Here is a 21165-nt window from a genome sequence, read left to right on the forward strand (position 1 = left end):
ACATGTGTGTCTTAAGGCTGGCATCAGTTTGAAAAGAAGTCACTTTACTACTTCTTTAAATTTTTGGTAGAATTCACCAGTGAAGCTGTTGGTCCTGTGCTTTCCTTTGTGGGGAAGCTTTGAATTACTGATTCAGCCTCCGTACGAGTTACAAATCTGTTCACATTTTCTATTTCTTCTTAATTCAGGCTTGGTGTAGGTTGTGGATTGCTATGATTTTTCCCATTTCTTCTAGGTTGTTCAGTTTGTTGGTGGATAGTTCACAGTAGTCTTTTATGATCCCTTATTTCCGTGGCATCAGGAATGTCTTTTCTTTTATTTCTGATTTTATTTGAATGTTCTTTTTTTTTCTTAGTCTAGCTAAAGGCTTGTCAGTTTTGTTGCTCTTTTCAAAAAACGAGCTCTAAGTTTTTTTTTTTTTTTTTCCTATTTGTCTACTTTCTGTTTTGTTTGTTTATGCTCTAATCTTGTTTCCTTCTTCCTGCTAACTTTGGGCTTGGTTTGCTCTTTTTTTAGTCCTTGAGGTATAAAGTTGGCTTATTTTTTGGGGGGTCTTACCTCTTTACCTCTTTCTTAATGTGGGTGTTCCTCACTATGAACTTCTCTCTGAGGATTGTCTGTGCTGCATCCCATAAGTTTTAATATGTTGTGTTTTCATTTTTGTTTTTTCTCAAGGTATTTTCGAATTTGCCTTTTTATTTTGTCTATGATCCATTGGTTGTGCAAGGGCATGTTATTTCAATTTTCACATGCTTGTGAATTTTCTGGTCTTCCTTCTGCTTTTCATTTCTGGTCTCATTCCACTGTGGTCAGAAAATACACTTGGTATGATTTCCGTCTTCCTAAATTTGAGTGGTACATGTTTTCAAACAAGATATAAATTGTATCTGTTGAAAGCAAGTAGAGTTCCAAGGAAAGCAGACTCTGTAGAAGGAGATTAACATGCAGGAAGTTTACTAAGGAAATTTTAGGATTAACACCATGAAAGAGACGGAAGCAGGACCGGGCAGAGAGAGAGAGACTGGGCAGCAGTGTCGTCACAAGGAAGGCCTCAGCTGATCCTGAGGGGAGCACGGGAGGAGGGATTGCCCTTCAGAATCATCCCAGGTTGGGGTGAGGGGCCACACATGGAACAGTAATTGGATGTAGGCTGCCCCTGAGAGGGGCCATCAGTTGGGTGAGGTGACCCTTCTCAGCTGAGAGCCCACAGCCTACAGCACTCCTAGTAGCTGGGGGAGGAAACCCTGCAGTGCTACAGGAGGCTTGGTGGCACGAAGATCTCCGTTCACTGTAGTGCATGTTGTGTGTGCTCCACTTGCCTCTTTGGCCCAGTGGTAGGTTTTTGAGATTTATTTATATTAATGTCTATAGCTGTAGTCACTCATTTTAATAGTCTCATAGTATACCGTTTTATAAATATCTCACAGATTTTTTAAGAGATTTATTTATTTGAGAGAGAGAGAGAGTGCGTAGGCATGAGTGGGGGGAGGGGAGAGGGAGAGAGAGACTCTCAGGCAGACTCCCCACTGAGCCCTATGCGGGGCTCCATCTCATGACCCTGAGATCAGGACTTGAGCTCGGAAGCTCAACTGACTGAGGCACCCTGGAGCTCCGAAATACCTCACAGTTTTTTTTTTTCTTTTTAAATTTATTTGACAGATCACAAGTAGGCAGAGAGGCAGGTAGAGAGAGAGAGGAGGAAGCAGGCTCCCCACCGAGCAGAGAACCCGATGTGGGGCTTGATCCCAGCACCCTGGGATCATGGGATCATGACCCGAGCCGAGAGCAGAGTCTTTAACACACTGAGCCACCCAGGTGCCCCAGTACCTCACAGTTTTTAAACACATTTCCCTGTTGACAGATGTTGAAGTGTAAGTTTTCACTCTTGAAAAAAATGTGGCTATGAATTTTATTTCCTTACTGCATGCACTTAGTGGGTTATGTAACCAGAAAATTCCTGGGTCTTAAGATAGGGACAACTTCAAATTTAGTTAACTACAGTGTAATGAGACTGCTCTCCACAGTGGTTGTGCCTTTATACCCTCAAAACACTTGTCATTGTCCGACTGATTCTGCCAGTTTTTATGGGTATGAAATGGTATCTCATTGTGGTTTTAATTAGAATTTTGTTGAATTCTAGGGAAATTGAGAATTTATGTTTTTGTTAGCTCCTTGGGTTTCTACTGTGTATTCTAGTGTATATTCCAATTATGTGTATTATTGTTTTTTTAAAGTTAATTTGTAGGCAAGCTTTATATATTTTTCTTACTCATTCTTTGTTGTCTGTATGTGCACAGACATCTCCTGATTTGGGGCTTGATTGTTCAATAATCTCTTTTGCTGAATAGGAATTTCCCTTCAATGCAGTCAGTCCTTTTTGTGTGTGGCATTGTGTCTTTGTATCTTATTTTTAAAATTCTTCCTCTGGTGAGGTCATACAAAAATACTCCCTGTTTTCTCCTTGAAAGTTTTAAAGTTTTGCTTTGCACCATCTTGCCTGCAGTTCGTCTAACCTGGCGTTGTGTGTATATTGTTAGGAGCAGAAACCTCATTTTACTTTACTCTGGGCGCCGGTTTTCCTCGCAGCCTTCCTGTCGTGGTGTTTCCATCGATGAAGATCTTCTGGGGACTCTTGGTGCACTGGTCCACTTCTTTTTTTTCTGCTCCAGTTTCACGCCATCTTTATTTTCTTGGTCTTGTTTGTCCAGTAGAGCAAATCCTCCTCCCTTCTTACTCTTCTTTAAAATTGTCCATGCTTTGGTGTCTTTCACTCTCCCATATGCATCTTAGAGTTCCTTCCATGAAAACCTTCCTTTGATGGAGTTCCTGCACTGAATTTATAGATTAATTTGAGGAGAATTGACATCTTTATGGAACACTGGATGAGTCCTGTCGATGTCTTACTTAATACCTGTATATAGGTCTTCTTACTGTGCACAGCATTTTTATAACTTCACCTTTTTACTAGATACTGACACTCTTTCATGTTAATAAATATCTTCACTAACAGTTTAATGACTGTGTAACAATCCATTCCTTGGCTACACAGTCATTTATTTAACGACGCCCCCATTGACATTTAGAGGAACATATTTCACAGTGATTTTTCTGGAACCCCATCTTTCCCCATCACAAAATCATATTTGCAGCTATGTTTTATTCTAGTAATTCTAGGATATTCTGTGTAATTAGTTATTTATCTGAGATGTCAAGTGTGTAAGAGATGAGAAAGATTCTAACTTATTTCCTCCCCATGTGGTTAACGGGTTTTTGCGTACTTCGTCCTTTTGGTTTGACTGACCCTAGCCTGTTTTGTTTCACCATCCAGCACCCGTCAACAGTGCATTTGATAAATGTTTGAATAACTGAACCAGATTTTAATACTTGGTTTATTTTCAGATGTGTTCATTATTGTTCACACTGATCTGTCATTCCTAAGCCTATACCACACAGTTTGAATTATTAGAGCCGGTAGAACAGGACTGCCTTCATCTTCACCATCATCGTCATTGTTATTACTATTTTTCAGGTTTTCCTGGGCGATTTCTGCCTTATTTTTCTTTCACATGAACTTTAAAATTTTCTTTTAAGATTTTATTTATTTATTGGAGAAAGTGATCATGTGTATATGCGCCCGGGGAAAGGGATAGGGAGAGGGAGACTCCTTGTTGAGCAGGATGCCCATCACGGGGCTCGATCCCACGACCCTGAGATCGTGACCGGAGCCAAAATCAAGCGTCAGACGCCTAACTGACTAAGCCACCCAGGCGGCCCCACATGAACTTGAAATAATCGGTCACTGTTCCTTTAAAACTGTTAACGGTTTTGATTGACAGTATATTAGTTTTCTGAAAAATTTAAAGACATTTATATTTAAATTTTCTGGCCTAATAAGTACTGCATATTCATCTAGTTTGCAAATTCTGGAACTTTTTGGTTAGAGAGGCTAAATCCCCAGATTTTTTTTTCAATTAAAATTCAAGGCAATTAAAGAAATTCATTGCAGCAAACAGAATCATGCCACATGTTTATTCTGTAAAGACAAAATGTTTTTCTATATTGAGCAGCACTTGGAAGGGTTTGCCTCCTTCTTACAAAACATGGCTCACATGGTACCCCATGTTCCCCGTCCAGACAGATTCTTGAAAACGGGTAATAATTTGTGTGCTGTTTGGTTAGAGAAGTGTTTTTGTTTTTGTTTTTGTTTTAATATGGCTCCCTTTCTCCCACAGATCCTTAAAAGGAATTCTGTGCCCTTACTTCTCTGATTCCCCTTTTTTATGGTAAGAAAATAAGATGCAAAACGTGTCGGGCAGGAGGGGAGTCTGCATAACTCTCTTTCACACCTGCTTGGATTCTGGCAGTGGTGCTCGCTTAGTGAAGGACGAAGCCTGGTTTGTCATGTGTTTTCACAGAGCACTGATGGCACTGGGCCAGCCCATTTAGCCTTTGTCTTTTTGCTTGCATAAAACTGCCTCTTTTTCACTTCACATGGGGTGTGTTAGGCACTCCAGAGATGTTTGTTCTTGTCGCCTGCACACCATCTGTGATCCCCTGGCACCTTAGACGGGCTCCCAGATTGGCTGAAGTGATGGTCAGCTGTAGGCAGTGCTCGGGGTCCTGGTCCGTGTTGGCCAGTGTGGCCCGTGAGGCCGTACACACCTGCAGTGCCCTCCATTGGGGCCGGGGACTCAGTTTTGAAAAGTTTAAGTAAATTCTTGATTTAGAATGAGTTTAGATTTGGGGCAGCATGACGAAGATAGGACAGAGCGTTCCAGTATGTCCCTCATCCAGTTACCCCAGTTGCTGACTCTTCCATTATCGTACTGCGTTTGGCTCAATTCAGGGACAAGGAACTGGTACATTACTATTAACTCAAACCCACACTTTATTCCAATTTCACTAGTTTTTCCCTAATGTCTTTTTCCTGTTCTAGGATCCACCCAGGATATCACATTACATTTTGTCCTCATGTCTCCTTAATTTCTTCTGGTCTGTGTCCGTTTCTCAGACATTTCTTGTTTTTGATGACCCTGTCCCTTTGGGGGAGAACCAGTCAGATATTTTGTAAGATGTCCATTGGTCTAGGTTTTTCTCATATTTTTCCTGATTACATGGGGTTTTATGGGGTTTTGAGAGGAAAACCACAAAGTGACATGCTGTTCCTACCATGTTGTATGAAGGGAACATGCCATCTTCATGACTTAGCTCTCATGACGTTGACCTTGATCCCCTGGCCAGAGTAGTGTTGGTAGGTTTCTTCCTGTAAATTTATTCCCTACCCTCTTCCAGACTCTGCTGTACAGAAGCAAATCACTGAGCACAGTGTAGACTCAATTTAAGAGTTCTGTTAATTGTCTCACCCGTCTGCACCATGTTATGTTTAAACTGCGCCTGTTGCTTTTTGGTATTCTGCGTGAGTAGATTTTGTCTTGAAAGCCCTAAGAAAAAAATTAAAGTTGCCTTTGCTTAAGAAGGATTTGAAGTAGTTAGTAGCTCTGTTGAATCTTTATTCCATTCCTCTTACGTTTGGTTTATTGGTTTTATTTAAAAACTATTTATACCCGGGATGCCTGGGTGGCTCAATGGGTTAAGCCTCTGCCTTTGGCTCAGGTCATGATCTCAGGGTCCTGGGATCCAGTCCCACATCAGGCTCTCTGCTCAGCAGGGAGCCTGCTTTCCCTCTCTCTCTGCCTGCCTCTGTGCTTCTTTGTGATCTCTCTCTCTCTGTCAAATAAATAAATCTTAAAAAAAAAAAAATCTTAATACCCCAGGTGCTCTGTCGTGGCTGGCTCAGTCGGTGGAGCACAAGACTCTTAATCTCTCGTTGTGAGTTCCAGCCCTACACTGGACATTGAGCTTACTTAATAAAATGTTTTAAAAAATGTGTATGACTTGTACACCACATCCTCATACCACATAGGCTGCTCTCTTCTGCTCAGATGGTTGTATATACAGCTTATACCTCATTTCTAGCCTAAGAGAGCTTCATTTTGCTCTGGCTGTTGGGGAAAAAGTTCAGTATAAGAACATGTTTATCTATATAGAAGCTTATCTAGTAAACACCACAGTATATTTATTCTACTTAATGTGATAGAAATATTTTCTCTCTATAAAATTATGTTAAAAATTTATGAGTTTTAATGCTCCTAGACACCTCTCTTGATACCATAATAGGCAAGCCTACCCCTCGCCTCTGTCTGGAAAGCCACCGCACCTTATAAGTTCAGATTACAGATTGCCTGTTGTCCTGTTGTTTGTGGGGTGAATTTCTCAGTGACTTTGATTTTTTTGTTGTTGTTGTTCTGATTACTCCTTTTGCACTCAAATGACTTTATTTACATTTCCACTTCAAGTCCGTTTCTGAATCAGAATTTTAAAAAAAATTTAAAAAGGATAACGTATCATTATTTTAGCATTGAACAGGAAATGTTCTTGAAATGGTATATAAATCAGGTTTGTATTCACTGAATCCACATTTTATGTCTCTTAGGAACTTCTCTTTCAAAAAATCTTGTGAGAAATTTGCGATGCCCCAAAATGATCATATCTGCAAACCCACATCTGTAGACACTTAATTTCATAGAGAGGTGTGAATGTTTCATTGAGCAGGACGGGCTAGAGCGTGTTTTCAGAACATTAAAACTTCATGGTTCCTTCTTACTGTGAACTTCTCTAAGAAATCGTTCTGAGTATATTAGGTCTTTAAGTCAGTCTTGAAGCTTAGCACTAGGGAGAGAAGTTCAAAAATACATTTTAAGAGTTCTTGCTCACTTGAGGACCACTTGGCATGACCGCTCAGAAACAGAATACCACTTTGAATCAGCCACATGGGAAATCCTTTCCCTGGCCCCTCAAGGCTACTTTCAGTCTGTCGAAAGAGTCTTAAATTCATGTGGGGGATTCCCACGTGTTCTATTCTAAGCCTCTTTTAAGGTTTTTATATGTGTGTAGGAGGGAGAATAGTACCGCACACGTTTCGTGTCTCAGTGGTGTGAGGACTGTTCGCGTACCGTTCCTGTGTTTTAATATTACTCATTCTTTTTTTCTGAGGACGGATGTGCAAGAGCGAGAAAGGCTGAGTGTTATAAAGTGAAATACAAAGAAGCAGTGTGTTCTCAGGTCAGTTAAAGATCTGCTACATATAAAATCTTTGGGTGTACACCGACTCTCTTCTTCCATAGAGAGCACAGAGAACTCTGCGGAGCGTGGGACACGGGTGCTCTTGCCCTGCCTTTCCCCGCACTAACTGTGCTCACCGCGTCCTCTCTGGTTAGCCGGGGGCCCTCCTGTCCTTTGTGCTCGGACTCAGGCATATTTCCACTGCTCAGATCTGCCCAGTATGCTGCCTGCTGTTACTATTCAGGTCAGTTAAGGCCTTGAAGTGATCTTCAAACAGTCCATGAGTATTGGGCCATTTTGGGGAGATGTGGCACGAAGAGTCAGGACCTCTCCTGCGTCACTGGTCTGCTGGGAGTAAGGCGGAAGTGTGTGGACCACCTGTGCTGGGCTCGCACTTTCCTGAGCTCGTGTGGGGAGATACAGTGGCTTCTGTAGGGACACCCCCTGTCTGTTCAGTCACCCTGACCCGCTAGGAACGGGTGAAAGTCCCCAGCAGGAGACAGGAGCCTCGCATCCATCCTCTGACTCTATCAGCCCACTTGGAAAGCTTAGTGCTGAGTGCAGATTTTCCTGCCAGAGAGGAAGACTCCTATCTGGGCACAGACAGCAGCCCGTGGGCAAGGACAGCCCCTGCCCTGTCCCGCAGCTGCCGGGGCCTCAGTGTGTTTGTTCCCAGGGACAGGGCCCCAGAGGTTAGAAGGATCAGGGGGAATGGGCGGGGAGCAGAGGCTCCCTTTCCCCTCAGGCCTCGGGAAGGTCCTCCCACCCGGATTCAGAAGCCAACAGAGAGAAAGAGTTCCTCTTGAATGATCGGGATTCTTCCTCAGGCCTTTACATCCCCAACACCTACCTAACATGTTTCCAGGGAAAACTAACTATTTATGTTCTTGTGCCCAGAAATTCAGATCTGTAAGGCTGCCTTAAAATAGTTATCCGTCTTCAGTTCCCTCCTAATAAATTTTCCTTCTCCTCTAAAATCCCCTGCGTTTTTCCTCTAGTTGTAAGCATTCAGGAGATTTTCCATTTGAATCGGCCCTCTTTGGCCCTCCTGTGTTTCCGTGGATTCGAGTGGGTCCGTGTGTGGCGCCCGGTGCCAGGCCTGCCGGAGTGTGCCGCGTGGGCTGTCTCGGTGCAGAGGCGTCATCTGAAGACAGAGACTGTTTCCAGAACCACAGTGCATCCCAGGCCTGCTTTCTAAGCTGCACCAGGAGTCCCTCTTGCAGTACCCTTTTTTTAACACTAAGATGCAAAAGCATCCCTCTTTATGTCGACGTATCTGTCTGATTTTGACTCGATCCAAAGCAGAGCATCTACAAGTGGGTTGCCTGGGCGAATGGGACACCTATGCCTGGAAGGTTGACTCTGGCCCGAGGCGGATAACGTTCGTTCATCTGACAGACATTTATGATACGCTCATTCTGAGCCAGGCTTGGTGATGAGGTGGGGGTATGGAAATGGGAAGTCCCAGTGCTGACTTCAGTGAGCCTCCAGTACCATGAGGGAAATGGAAGGCTGTGTGGGGGGCAGCTCTGATACAGAAGCACTGGGGAGGGCCTGCGGACCAGATGCTCCACACATCCTTCTGGAGAAACCACCCTAAGACCCAGCACTGGAACGAAGCATACCAGTAAATGGAGAGAAGATGGGGGTTGTGATAAGCTGGGTGGAGACAGAGAGCCAGCAGGAGTGTTAGGCTCCGTGGGTGTTCCTGTATTCAAAGGCCTGTAGGGGTTGGTCCTGTATTCAAAGGCCTGTAGAGGTTGGAGAAGAGGCGCATGCTGAAAACAGCAGAGCATGAGGACCTGTCTGAGGTCAGGGCTGGTTAAAGAAAACCTCTGAGACAGTTGAGTTATGAACACATGCCAGCATTTCATGACCATTTTGCAGTGCAAGGGAAGCGCGTCCCGGTAGCTGTACTCCGAAGACGCACTCTTCGTAGGGCTCAGTCACTGGAAGAAAGAATGAGTGGATCATCACTGAAAGGAATGTCTGGTTAAAAATCTTTAGACTCTAATTAGTCTAGTTGATAACTGACAGTCATCTGGGTGAATGGTAATGAGTTCCCCAGAGCAAGGCTTAATCTTCTTTAAAGTTCACTAAAAAATTGCATCAGAAAAAAATACTTCATCTGGAATGCTATTGATTTCCTCCCACTAGGGTGTTGTCAATGAAGAGTAAGCAGCCAGGTTTAGGGCCTTTTTTCTTGAAGAAGTCCAAGGTCACGGTGGTGGGCAGTCCAGTTTTCAGTTTGGATTGTTATCCCGAGGGCCCTTGCCACTGAGCTTAGCTGAACCCTCCAGACATCCACGTGGGGTGAGGCACAGTGTGAGATGGCCGCAGCTGGATGGAAGTGAGCCGAGTATTTTTGTTTTCCAAGGAAACACTGCCGAGGGCCTTGACTTGAAGCGTGTCTCTTCGCTTGCCCCTCGTCCCGCCTCGGGGCCCGGTGCAGCTCTGAGAGCCACGAGTAGGGGAGTAGAGGTGGAAGTTGGTAGTTGGCTTTTCCTCTAGCAGAGTTGGTTTTAACTTACTCAGTTTTAAGTGGTGATTGTTCTCACGACAATGAAAGAAAATACGGTAATATTAAGACAATTCTGAGATGTTGGAAGCAACACCCAGGCTGCGGTAAGAGCTCAGAGGAGGGAGACCAAGGCCCTTCTGATGGAGGTACTCAGCGTCCAGCCCTGGGCCCCATCACCTTGCCCCTCTCCTTCGCTGGGCCGGGTCCCATCTCTGTCCTGAGGCCCCAGAAGCAGCCTCAGAACCTTGCTGTCACCTGGCCTTGGCCTCGAGCCTGTTAGCGGTATTCCCACCCGGGTTTGCTGTGATTACGGAAGATGCTGCCCTTCCCCAGAGTCTGCAGGCAGAACCTCCTTCAGTGCATCTGAGGGGGTTAAAATAGAGGCTTCAGAGGTGCCCTTGCCCTGGGCGGCCGCTCCGCTTCCGCAGGTTGGGGGGGATGGGGTGGCAGGGTCGGGGGTCGATGATGTGTTTTGTTGTCGCTGGTTCATGAGGTTGTGGTGTCTTTGTGGGCAACAGTGTAGACAGATGGCAAGAAACATCAGGGAACCTGACCTTGGGGGTAGGTGTGCAGTGTTTTGGGGGGCCAGGCTAGCATGCCCCTCCGACTGTACTCACCTTTGTTGTGTCCATGGCCTTATTGTTGCAGCGTCCTTTGTTGTGACATTGATCATTGTCATGTCAACATACTGCCATGAAAATAACACTCCATGCTTAGGTGGCGGAGATGGAATGGGCATATTGGAGAATCTACGATCGTCTTCTGAACTTCATGGGAACGGGGACTTTTTTTTTTTAGCTGTTAGAAATCTACATTCACAGTATGTAATTGTTCCCCTTTTTAAAATTTTTTTTAATGTTCTCCAGATTGCAAAAATACCTGCCTGTGGGAACTCAGGAGGACTGACTTTGTGGGCGCAAAGGTAGTGAGTGAGTCATGCCTGCGAGCGCGGAAAGGAGTTCATCTGCACCTCTTCGAGGAAGGTCCCCAGGCGACTGTTTATGCAGTCATGGAAGGATGCGGAACTAGGAGGGTATGTACTTGGAAATTTTTTTTTTTTAAAGATTTTATTTATGTATTTGACAGAGAGAGATCACAGTAGACAGAGAGGCAGGCAGAGAGAAAGAGAGGGAAGCAGGCTCCCTGCTGAGCAGAGAGCCCGATGCAGGACTCGATCCCAGGACCCTGATATCATGACCTGAGCCGAAGGCAGCGGCTTAACCCACTGAGCCACCCAAGCGCCCCGTACTTGGAAATTTTAATCCTCAGATATACTCCCTGTTGGATTGAGACCTCAGTTTTTGTTTTGTTTATTAAAAAGAAGTGAAAAAAGCTTAATAATTATGGAAAAATGCACTATTATTAAGATGTGTGTGTGTGTACGTGTGTGTGTGTGTTGTGTTGTGTTTTATCCTTACCTTCTAAACACTCTTTCTCTGATGGGAATGTGTGTAGGTGTGAATGCTGGCTTTCTTGGAAAAGCACGAGAGAAGTTACTGGTCAGAGTAACTTCAGTTACTGGGAAGTTACTGGAAAAGCAGGCATTCCTTGGATGTGCCTGTATCGGAGTTTGTAGCCATCGGGAGAACTTTGGCATGGAAAGAGGAGTTTATTCATCATTTGCTGCTGCTTTGAGTACACGTGCTTGAACTTGTATTCATCGTGTCAGTCTGCCTTTGATGGGGCTCGTGCCCTCGGCATGAGGGCAGGAGCGGAAGGGCCATCCCTGAACGGAAACCGGGGGCTGTTCCATCAAGGAGACGCAGCCTCGACTTGGGAAGATGTCCCTCTCACGCCTCGTTCTCCTCCTGGCCGCGCAGGTTTCTTCCCGGATGGCTGTAAGGCTGAGATCAACATTCCTCTTGCACTGGGAAACACCGGCACTCCCAGACTGTATTTCCCAGGGACTTAGATAGAACTCCATTTTCATGCATATGGTGGTGTTTTTCACGCACCCGGGAAAGAGGAAAGTCCTGCTCGTTAGGTGACAGACTCGTTTTCTGTAGTGTTAGAGATCCTCCGAGGTGGACCAGAATATTAATTTATCCTTATATTAGCAGTGCTTATTTTAAGTATGGCTATGTTGTGATCCTATATCAGGTGTTAAGTGTTGAAAACGAGATAAAGTCTACAGAATGGCTCTCTTCTGCTGGTGATTGTCCGCTCTGAGCACCTGTGGGCTTGATGAACATTTTGAGATTTTAGTCTCAGTAATTTGAATTTTCTTTTGGATGCCTCCGTTGGTTCCCTTCCATCACCAGCAGCTCTGAGACTCTCCTCTTGCAGACATGTGACAGGAAGTAGGTGAACTTTGTTCTTACGGTCTTTCTTCCCTAGTTCCTAGACCTGTGGAAGAAACCAGGATAGCAAATCCTGGTGGGGAGCCGAAGTCTTGGGCTTTTTTTTTTTTTTTTTCACCTTCCTACAACAAAAGTGAAAATTTTCTAATCCTTGGAGTAAAAAAGGTATGTAGGTGTACTTAATTCTTAAGTCCACTGACTTTCCAGTGATACTGATAATGGAATTCTACCTTTAATTTTAACTTGTTTCATTTAATTACTTATTTGAAAGGTCAGACCATAGTTTATGAACTGCCTGTAATTATTTTTAAACGAGGCGGGTTACAAATGAGGTAATCCTTTGTTTTATTATTTTTAAATGTCTACGTCTTCACATTTCTTGGGAGATAAAAATTGGCCTGTCAATGGATTGATTGACATTCATTCCCTGAATGTCTCTAAGTAGCCAGTCACTGTACTAGGCTCTGGGGATAGTGATTAAGACTTAGTCTCTATTTTAAAGATGCTAGTTTAAAAAAAAAAAAAAAAAAAAAAGGTGCCAGTAAGTCCACAAAGGGAGACATGCAAGCACATATCCTCATAAGAATAGCAAACACTTCTGTGGCTCTTACCATATGCCAGGCACTTTCTAGGCATAACCTTCAACTCATGAAGGGATACAAAAGCACCGTGAAGTTCTTACTCTTTCACACGTGCATACGTTCTGAGGTTAGGTGCTTGTCCTTCATCATAAGGCTTGTCTTTCTTAACTGTCGGGTGTGTCAAGTGCATTAACAGACCTGCCCGGGGAGGCCTGGCACAATGGCGTAGCATCTCTTTGGGAGAATAGGGACTAGATGCATGGGAAACCGTGAAATTTTCCCGAAGCAAGACAGTCCCTGAGCAGATCTATTCAGAGCAGTGGGAGAGCCCCGAAATCCTTCTCTGGTGACCTGAAGTACTGCCTCATAAGTGGGCTCATCGGTTGAACCAGTCAGTGACAAGAGTATTGGTGACAGGGAGATAGTAAAAAATACACCCAGTCTCCACAATCTTCAGTATAAATGACAAAGACGTAGATTTCCAGTGTTGAGGCAAACCTTTGCTTCCAGTTAGCGGAAGATAGGATAAAAACTTGGCTTTACAAAACAAAACAAAACAAAACAAAACAAAAACTTGGCCTTTACACAAAGATCTAATAAAACCATTAATTTATTTATACTTTGTCAGCATGGGGGTGAATGTGTGACCCCCTTTTGCATTCTGAGATGAATTTCCCAATCACTGCAGATTTCCCCTTAGGAAAGCTCTGCTCACCTGGAGAAATGATAGCCTGCTGGTATTTACTTTGAATAAATGCTGGGGAAAGATGGGTTTCCTTCAGAATAAAAACTGGCAGGAACTGCTCGATGAGGTAGATTAACGTTATCCTTGCAGAGGGACAAGACTACTCGGGAGGTGGAGTGGCGGCCCCCATGCTGGCGCGGCGGTACTAGATTTTTGCTCTTCTCCCTTCCGGTAACAACCCCTGCTTTTTCCGAGCATCAAGCCACATGGGTAACCTTCTGTTGTCCCCGTAACCTGCTGACTCTCTCTTGTTACTCCCTCCCTCACTCTGGACCGCCTTATTGTCCCCCACCCTGTCTCAGCTACATTGAGTGGCCCACCTACTTCCCCAGCTGTGTGGGTGTGGGGGCTTCTCATCACCAGGGGTCTTCTCCCCAACTTCCTCCATCTCCCCCCTCTCTCTAGGCCATGGCTACTCATGGCTCAGATTAGTTGGTCAGAAGTCTCCTGTTTGACCTCACCCTGCCCGGCCCAGCCATCGGGTACCCCACCTCTCTTTCAGTCCCTCTGAGACCTCTCATTGGCTGCCTCCTTTGCTCCATACCTTTCCATCTTTATTTTCATCCTGATTCATCTTAGAATCCATAGTCCTGGTGCAAAATCAGTCTCTCACCCAAGCTCTACACATCCTGACCGTTCTGTCCTCTGGCTTGCACCTGCCTCTGAGCCGCGCTGGAGAAAGTCTGGCAACTGGGCAGGTTGGTGCCTGGTCACATCAGTTCAGGTGATTTGTTCAGCACAATGCACAGTTCTTGCTCTCCTGGCTAGCTGTCTGCCTCGCTGATTCTTCATGCGGACTCTAACTAAACCTTAGGACTGCTCCTCCTCCCTGCTTCCTCTGGTCAGAGGACGCTCTCCTGCCGTAGGGCTCTCTGTCCTCCCCGCCACTGAGCTGCCTCCTGTCCCTTGGCATGCATGAGCTGACGGCAGTCTGGTTTTTCTTCTGCGTTTCATACCATCGTAGTCATCTTTGTTGTTCCATCTCTTGTCAGACTGACTTCTGTCAGAAGGCAAGTACAAGATGTCTGTTTCCTCTTTCAAGTACAGTCACACATTTTTGCACTACTGTCTTTTGCCTTCTGCTGGAGAGAACCAGGATTTACTGCTGGGTGGCAGGCCCCTCGCATGTTCCTGGTGCGCGAGTGGGTGCTCGCACGGCCAGAGGACTTCACTCTGTGATCTAGCTCGCTGCTGCCTTGAGCTCTAGATGAGAACCATCTCTCTCGGCTGCTCAGGGGCTCTGCACCCTGCAGAAATAGTCCCCTGGGCTTTATTCTGCATACATACAGGGGAAAAGGCGATGGGCATCTTTCGGATTAGCAATGGGCAGGAATCTCCTAGACAGATCAGTTTGATCATTATCATAGGGCTCTGTATGTGTTGTCTTTGGTGTGGTTCACCGACGCCTTTACAAGTTATTGGGGTGCAGTGAGGTGGGTGTTTTGCCTCCCACTTCTGCCAAGGAGACCTCAGATCTTCTTTCCTACACTTGCTTGTGCCGATTCTCTGACCTGTTCTGGAGGGTTGCTGCCCACGTCCCTGTTGCTTCTTGTAATCGCTGCCTCTCCCACCTGCTGCTCTGTAGCTCCTTACTCCTGTCATCCAACAGCCCCCCCCAAGGTTTCTCTTTCTTTGTGTCAGCTCTTTGTTGGCTTTCACATAAAAATACAAACATTTGGGGGTGCCTGGGTGGCTCAGTCGGTTAAGCATCTGTCTTTGGCTCAGGTCATGATCTCAGGGTCCTAGGATCAAGTCCCTGTTCAGCAGGAAGCCTGCTTCTCCCTCTCCCTCTGCCTGCTGCTCCACCTACTTGTACTCTCTCCCTCTCTGTAAATTAATGAATAAAACATTAAAAAATACAAACATGTAGTAGACACAATTCATTGATTTATTAACTGTCCAGTTCCAGAGCGGGGCACCTGGGGGAGGATGCAAACATTAAGAGAATGACAGTGCTGCCCTTCTGGTGACCGTAAGAGAGAAACATCGAAATGCAGTGTTCCAGTATATTGTAGTAAAGACTGTTGAAGTCTGGGCTGAGTAGTTTATTTACATCCCTTCATATCATCCTAAAAAATTCCTGTGAGGTTGCTGGTTTTTTTGGTCCTTGTTTTACAGAGCAGAACACGGAGGCTCTGAGAAATGTAGTCATTTGGATGGGGTCACTTAAACAGTAGGTTACACCGTGGGAAGTACAGTCCCCCATTTGAGCTGCCAAGCTCATGCTCTTTGCCACCGTGAATCCAGTGTCCTGCCTCCCAGTCTCCGAGCGCTGACCGTGAACAGTAGAATCTCGAAATAGACTCTTGACCTGAATATTAGTGAGGAGCTGGAGAACTATAACTGGCTAGAAGTCCTTGGTTGGTGTGTTTTTATTCTTGGGTTGTTTCTGTGGAATTGCCTGGAAATGATACCGCCATTATTCAGTTAATGATGCGTTTGTTATCACTAGGCTTCTCGTGTGTAACATGTTCTATACAAAAATATCTTATTTGCCCATCTGTTACCCTCTTAAGAGCCAGATTCAAATTTCCACTTCACTATAGGTTTAAATGTTAAGTGGCTTACAGCTGGAAGAGAAAAAAAAATGGGGTTATCTGTCACAGAGGGTATAGAGGAACTGCTTTCTGGATCACTGAAGAGAACGGTGTTAACCTTAATGGTCCACTTCTGTCCTTTCTGGTTAGCAGCAAACTAGCCCCTGGCATTGCTTTGGGGAGCCAGACCTGCTCGGGTCCTGGTCTGGGCCTGGAGTCCTGATGGGGGCGGGGCTTCAGGTGGGGGTGGGTGGGAGGGGCTTCTGTTTCCTCTGTTCTGATCCTAGGGGTTCCTACCCTCTCCCCCACTGTGAGCCCTTATCGTTTCCCTCCAAGCTGCCAATTCACAGATTATTCTAGGAGCTGGTTCTGTGAGAACTGCTTAGTTAATGTATCCAATAAATGTTTGCTGAGCGTTGCTGCCAACCAGGCACTGGAAAAACTCCTCATTTGGGGACCCGAATCTGGCAGATCTGCACCCTGCCGGGCTCCCCGGTCAGGGTGTGCCCCCAGCCTAGTTCTGTAGATGAGCAGGGCCCACTGGTTGGGATGACTCTGAGGGCCCTGCCGGGAGGGTCTTCATCTGCCAAGAGCCTTGTGCTGGTTGTTGTAAGCCCCTCCCCACCCTCCCTCAGAGTTTCAGCCCCAGTGATGGAGCCCTCACATTTCCCTGCAGTCCCCGTGGTGGGGGATTAGAGTGGGGGCTCAACACAACACTGGTTGCTGTTTGTCCCTCCTGAGTTCTCCTTTCCCACCGGAGACCTCTCCGTGTGCAGCACTGGCCTGGGGGTGGGGCAGCGTGGTCAACACGTAGCTGCTTCTCTTACCCTTACCCTTCTGATGCGGTCTTTCTTGGTCCCCAAGGTGCAGGGGATGCTTCAGCCTCACCCCTGTGTTCTAGAATTCTCTCAATGGTGCCTTATTCTCCAACAGATTTGTTGTTGTGGTGAAGGGCGTGAAGTCAGGAACAGGAAAGGCACTAGTGGTGGGCAACTTGGATTTGATTCCCAGTGGCCTCGGTTGCCATCTTGGTGAGGGCACACGCTCCCTGCCCTCTCCAAGCTTTCGTTCTGGTGTGGGAGGCACCCAGGAAACCAGGAACATGATAAGTGCCCGATGCTGATGCAAGCTGTGAAGAAAAGTAAAGCTGAGTACAGGGACGAGGAGACGTGGGGGTGGCAGGACGCGCTGCTGTTCCATTTAGCAAAGTCATCAGCTTTCTGAGGAGGTGACATGTACCTGGACACCGGAGTGTCTTAGTTTGGGCTGCTGTAACAAGATAACCATAAACTGGGTGGCCTCACAACGGACATTCATATCTCACAGTTCTGGAGCCTGGACATCTGAGAGCGGGGTGCCGGCAGGGCCGGGTTCCAGTGAGCCCACTTTTTCCGGCTTCAGACAACTGCCTTCTTGCGGCAGGGTTAGAGAGGGGTCGTTTCTCCCTCTTAGAAGGGCCCTGGTCCTCCACTCGCATGGCTTAGGCCATCTACAAATAGCCCCACGGGCAATTAGGAGTTCAGTGGAGAAGTCCTGGGGGAACACAAGCATTCGGTCTTCTAGCACTAAGTGAAGTAAGAAGAGCTTTCCAGGCCCTGGGGATTGCAGGTTCCAAGACCCAAGATGAGACACACCAGAGGAACAGCCCTGTGGGCTGCAGTGTTTTTGCTGGGGCAGATCAGGCAGCAAAGGCGAGAGCATTTGGAAATGAAGTTGGAGAGGTCCAGGGGCCGGTCCGTGTAAGGCCCTAGTGGTGGGCAACTCGGATTCGATTCCCAGTGGCTTGGGGAGCCTTGCTGAGCAGGGACAGATGTGCTAGGACTTTTCATTTTAAAAGGTCACTTGGGACGCTGTGGGGCTGGGAGTGGGGACGAAGAGTGGAAGCGTGGTGTGCTCTGGATGAGACTGGGTTGGTAGTAGTGGGGGTTGTGAGAGGTGGTTGGAGTGGAGACCCCGACGGTAGAGTTGGTATCGTTGCTGATACATTAGTTGTGGGGTGTGACCGAACCCCCCCCCCCACCGTGTTATGGTATTAGGGAGTGGACTTTTGGGGTGATTAGGTTTACATCTTTTTTTTTAAAATTAATTAATTTATTTATTTGACAGAGAGAGAGAGAAAGAGAGAGAGAGATCACAGGTAGGCAGAGCAGCAGGCAGAGAGAGAGGGGGAAGCAGGCTCCCTGCTGAGCTGAGAGCCCGATGTGGGGCTCGATCCAGACCCTGAGGCCATGACCTGGGCCGAAGGCAGTGGCTTAACCCACTGAGCCACCCAGGCGCCCTAGGTTTACATCTAAGGGTCATAAGCGCGGGGTCCTCACGGTGGGATTGGTGTCCTTGTAAGAAGAGGAAGAGTGACCGGAGCTCTCGCCCCTCCTCCTATGCGTGGACACAGCGCGAAGGCCACCATGGGCAAGCAGGAAGAGCCCTCCCCAGAACTCCACCCTCCTGCCACCTGATCTTGGACTTAAGGCCTCCAGGACTGAGGGAAATAATTTCTGTTGTTTAAGCCACCCAGCCTGGGGTGTTCTGTTACAGCAGCCCAAGCTAAAACACCTTCTCTTCCTAGTTGCTGGTTGAATGAGCTATTACATGCCAGGTGGATAGACCTGAATAACTGAATTCAAACACTACAGCGGTATATAAAATTTAAGTGAAAGTTTATTTTCTCCCACCAGTCTTAACCCGTTTGAAGTGGCCCTTTGAGCAGCCCTACTTCTGCTAGACCTGTGCTGTCTGATGCAGTAGCCATTTGGCACTTGGGGCTATTCGAATTTAAATGAAATAAAATTGAATACAATTAACTGTTGAGTCCTCTGTCATTCCAGCCCTATTTCAGGTGTTCAGTGGCCCTCTGTGACTAGCTGCTTCCGTGTTGGACAGACCGGATGGCATTTCCATCATCACAGAACGGGCTGTCAAGCAGCATGGTTCTAGATGAATTCTATTCATATACAAATGTGTGTGTATATGTGGGTATATGTGCATACACACACACATATATCTGTGCAGTTGGCATAATATTGTACATACTCTTCTGTAATTTGTTTTTTCCACCTAACAGAGAAACTGTTAATTTGGTGTGATCCACACGCAACATCATGCCAGGAAAAATTTAAAACCGAGCGCATAATCAAACGTAGAGTTTTAGTAAATTAAAAGTATTTTAATTCCAGATTTTAGAGGTAATTGCAACACATCCTTAATGCTTGTCCCAACTTCAACTAAATAAATTATTTTTGGAGATAGTCCAGTCAGCCTTGGGTATGTGAAGAAAGACGATTCAGAAGCTGTAGCTTGAGTTTAGTCTACTATGCTCAACACTCACACAGGCGCGCACACACACATTTCCTCTTATTCCTGTTTTGTAGCAGGTATAGTAACCTTCTCCTGTTTAGTATTTCACTGTTCAGTAGACCAGCGCTGTCCAAAATGGTAGCCATGAGGCATGGGTGGTTATTTAAATGGAAATTACATTTAGTTCCTCAGTTGTACTAGTCCACGTTCATTAACTGTATGTGGCTGGTGCACACCGTGGATCTGCACCATTGCCATGTTGCACAGGGTTCTGTAGGACAGCCCTAGACTGGAAGTTTCCTTCAGATACACTGTTCATTCACTGCAGTGATTTCCCCACGGTTGAGGAATCGGGGACTCTGTCAAGGAGGATATCTCAGAATTTATGGGAGTGAGTGGAGAGCTTTCACCCCATGCCCTTTCCGCTCAAGATTCTGATCCCCTTTGAAGGTGTCTGTCCTCTGACTATCTGTTGAGAATTAGTGTTCCATAGTAAGTTAATTCTGGGAAAGAAAATTGGTACCAATGGCATTTCAAGGTTAGAATGTTACTTTGATCATTGGCTATGTATATATGCTGTTACATAGCACCTATATATCCACTAAATGTTACCGTTCAGTATTTTTTTTTTTAAGATGTAGTTTATTTGTCAGAGAGAGAGAACGGGGGAGAGAGCACAAGCAGAGGGAGAAGCAGGCTCCCCACTGAGCAAGGAGCCCAGTGCGGGACTCAATTCCAGGACCCTGGGATCTTGACCTGAGTTGAAGGCAGATGCTTAACCGACTGAGCCATCCAGGTGCCCCTGCACTTTCTGTTCTGAACTGAATACTCTATTCTTGCCCTGCTTGTGCGCTTGCTCTCTGTCAGATAAATAAATAAAATCTTAAAAAAAATATTTAGATGCATTAGTTACAGTGAGTGCTGACAATAGATTAGGTTTAAACTTTTTAAAGTGAGAAAAGGATATTGGAAAGGCACCCTTTCGTGAAAAATGCTGCATTTATGTTAGAAAATGTGTAATCTGGGTGGATTTACAGGACACCTTCCCTCTGGGACGGGAGATAGTATAAGAGGGAGACGGAGGTATAATAGAATGACTTCGTCACTCTACCCTTTTCTTTATGTACCTTGTAACTATGTGCTATGTTCCTTAGCAAAAAACAAATAATAAAACAGTGAAGGACAACATAAAACACATCATTAAAAATGTGCGAGATGCAGAAAAGATGGCTTAGGGGATAAGGGTCACTTAGAACAGAAAGAATTCTCTCATTCAGCAGGAGCAGAGGGCTGGTCTGACGTTTCATGTGACCATCAGATGAAACCTCGTGAGGCCCCGGGGCCTGCCAGGTCCCCGCTTGGCAGACTGTTTCTTACAGGCTGGATATTTTGCAGTAATTAAAACTATATACAACTGTCTTGGTACCTCAGCGTTAATACATTTTAGCAGAAAAAATACACTCCCAGTACTGAGTTGTTGTTGTTGTTGTTGTTTTTTTTCATGCCACCATTCTTAGCACCCGTGGAACACAGCTTAGGAAATGGCTGATTTAAACTCTTGGAAATCATTATCCCAGAAAGAAGAGGTTGAAAGGAAATTATTGTAGTTCTGGGACACCCTGCTTTAGCACCAGTCTTTCAAGAAGATGAATATTGGTGTTAACTGAGTTTAATTTGAACAGTGATGTACCACAGCTTTGCTGGACATGTACTGCTCACATAAAAGTCCCGTGTATGCCAAGTATGGACTTGGAAGCCCGCACTGCCCCATCTCCTTCCCCATCCTTTGCCTACAACCACTATCAGGGACCGTGGGGTGGGAGGGTCCAGCAGGGGGGAGGCGTGGGCCACCAGGACAGAACTGCTTGCTTCCACATCATGTCTGTGTATCCCAGCTTCCAGGAAACCATGACATCAAGCATGGAGTGCCCAGAGAGCCAAAGGGAAGTGTTACAGAACCCTGGAGTTCAGCAGACTCGATCGTTTTCTATTAAAGCAAATGGTGGGATTTGTACTTTTTCAGCAAAGAAAAGTAAGGGGAAATCAGTTAGGGAAAAATGATGCC

General features: G+C 45.8%; 1 long non-coding RNA gene across 8 annotated transcripts in view; it reads left to right on the forward strand.

The window, feature by feature from the left end:
- LOC309845709 overlaps window positions 1-21165 on the forward strand; it is a 215932-nt gene that overhangs the window by 68540 nt on the left and 126227 nt on the right. For all 8 annotated transcript variants that reach the window (XR_014301455.1, XR_014301456.1, XR_014301457.1 and 5 more), the window contains one exon: window positions 10510-10676. This is a non-coding gene — a long non-coding RNA (uncharacterized lncRNA). The remainder of the gene's footprint in view (window positions 1-10509; window positions 10677-21165) is intronic.

This window comes from Mustela nivalis (assembly GCF_964662115.1).
Source record: "Mustela nivalis genome assembly, chromosome: 12".
Classification (NCBI taxonomy): Eukaryota; Metazoa; Chordata; class Mammalia; order Carnivora; family Mustelidae; genus Mustela; species Mustela nivalis.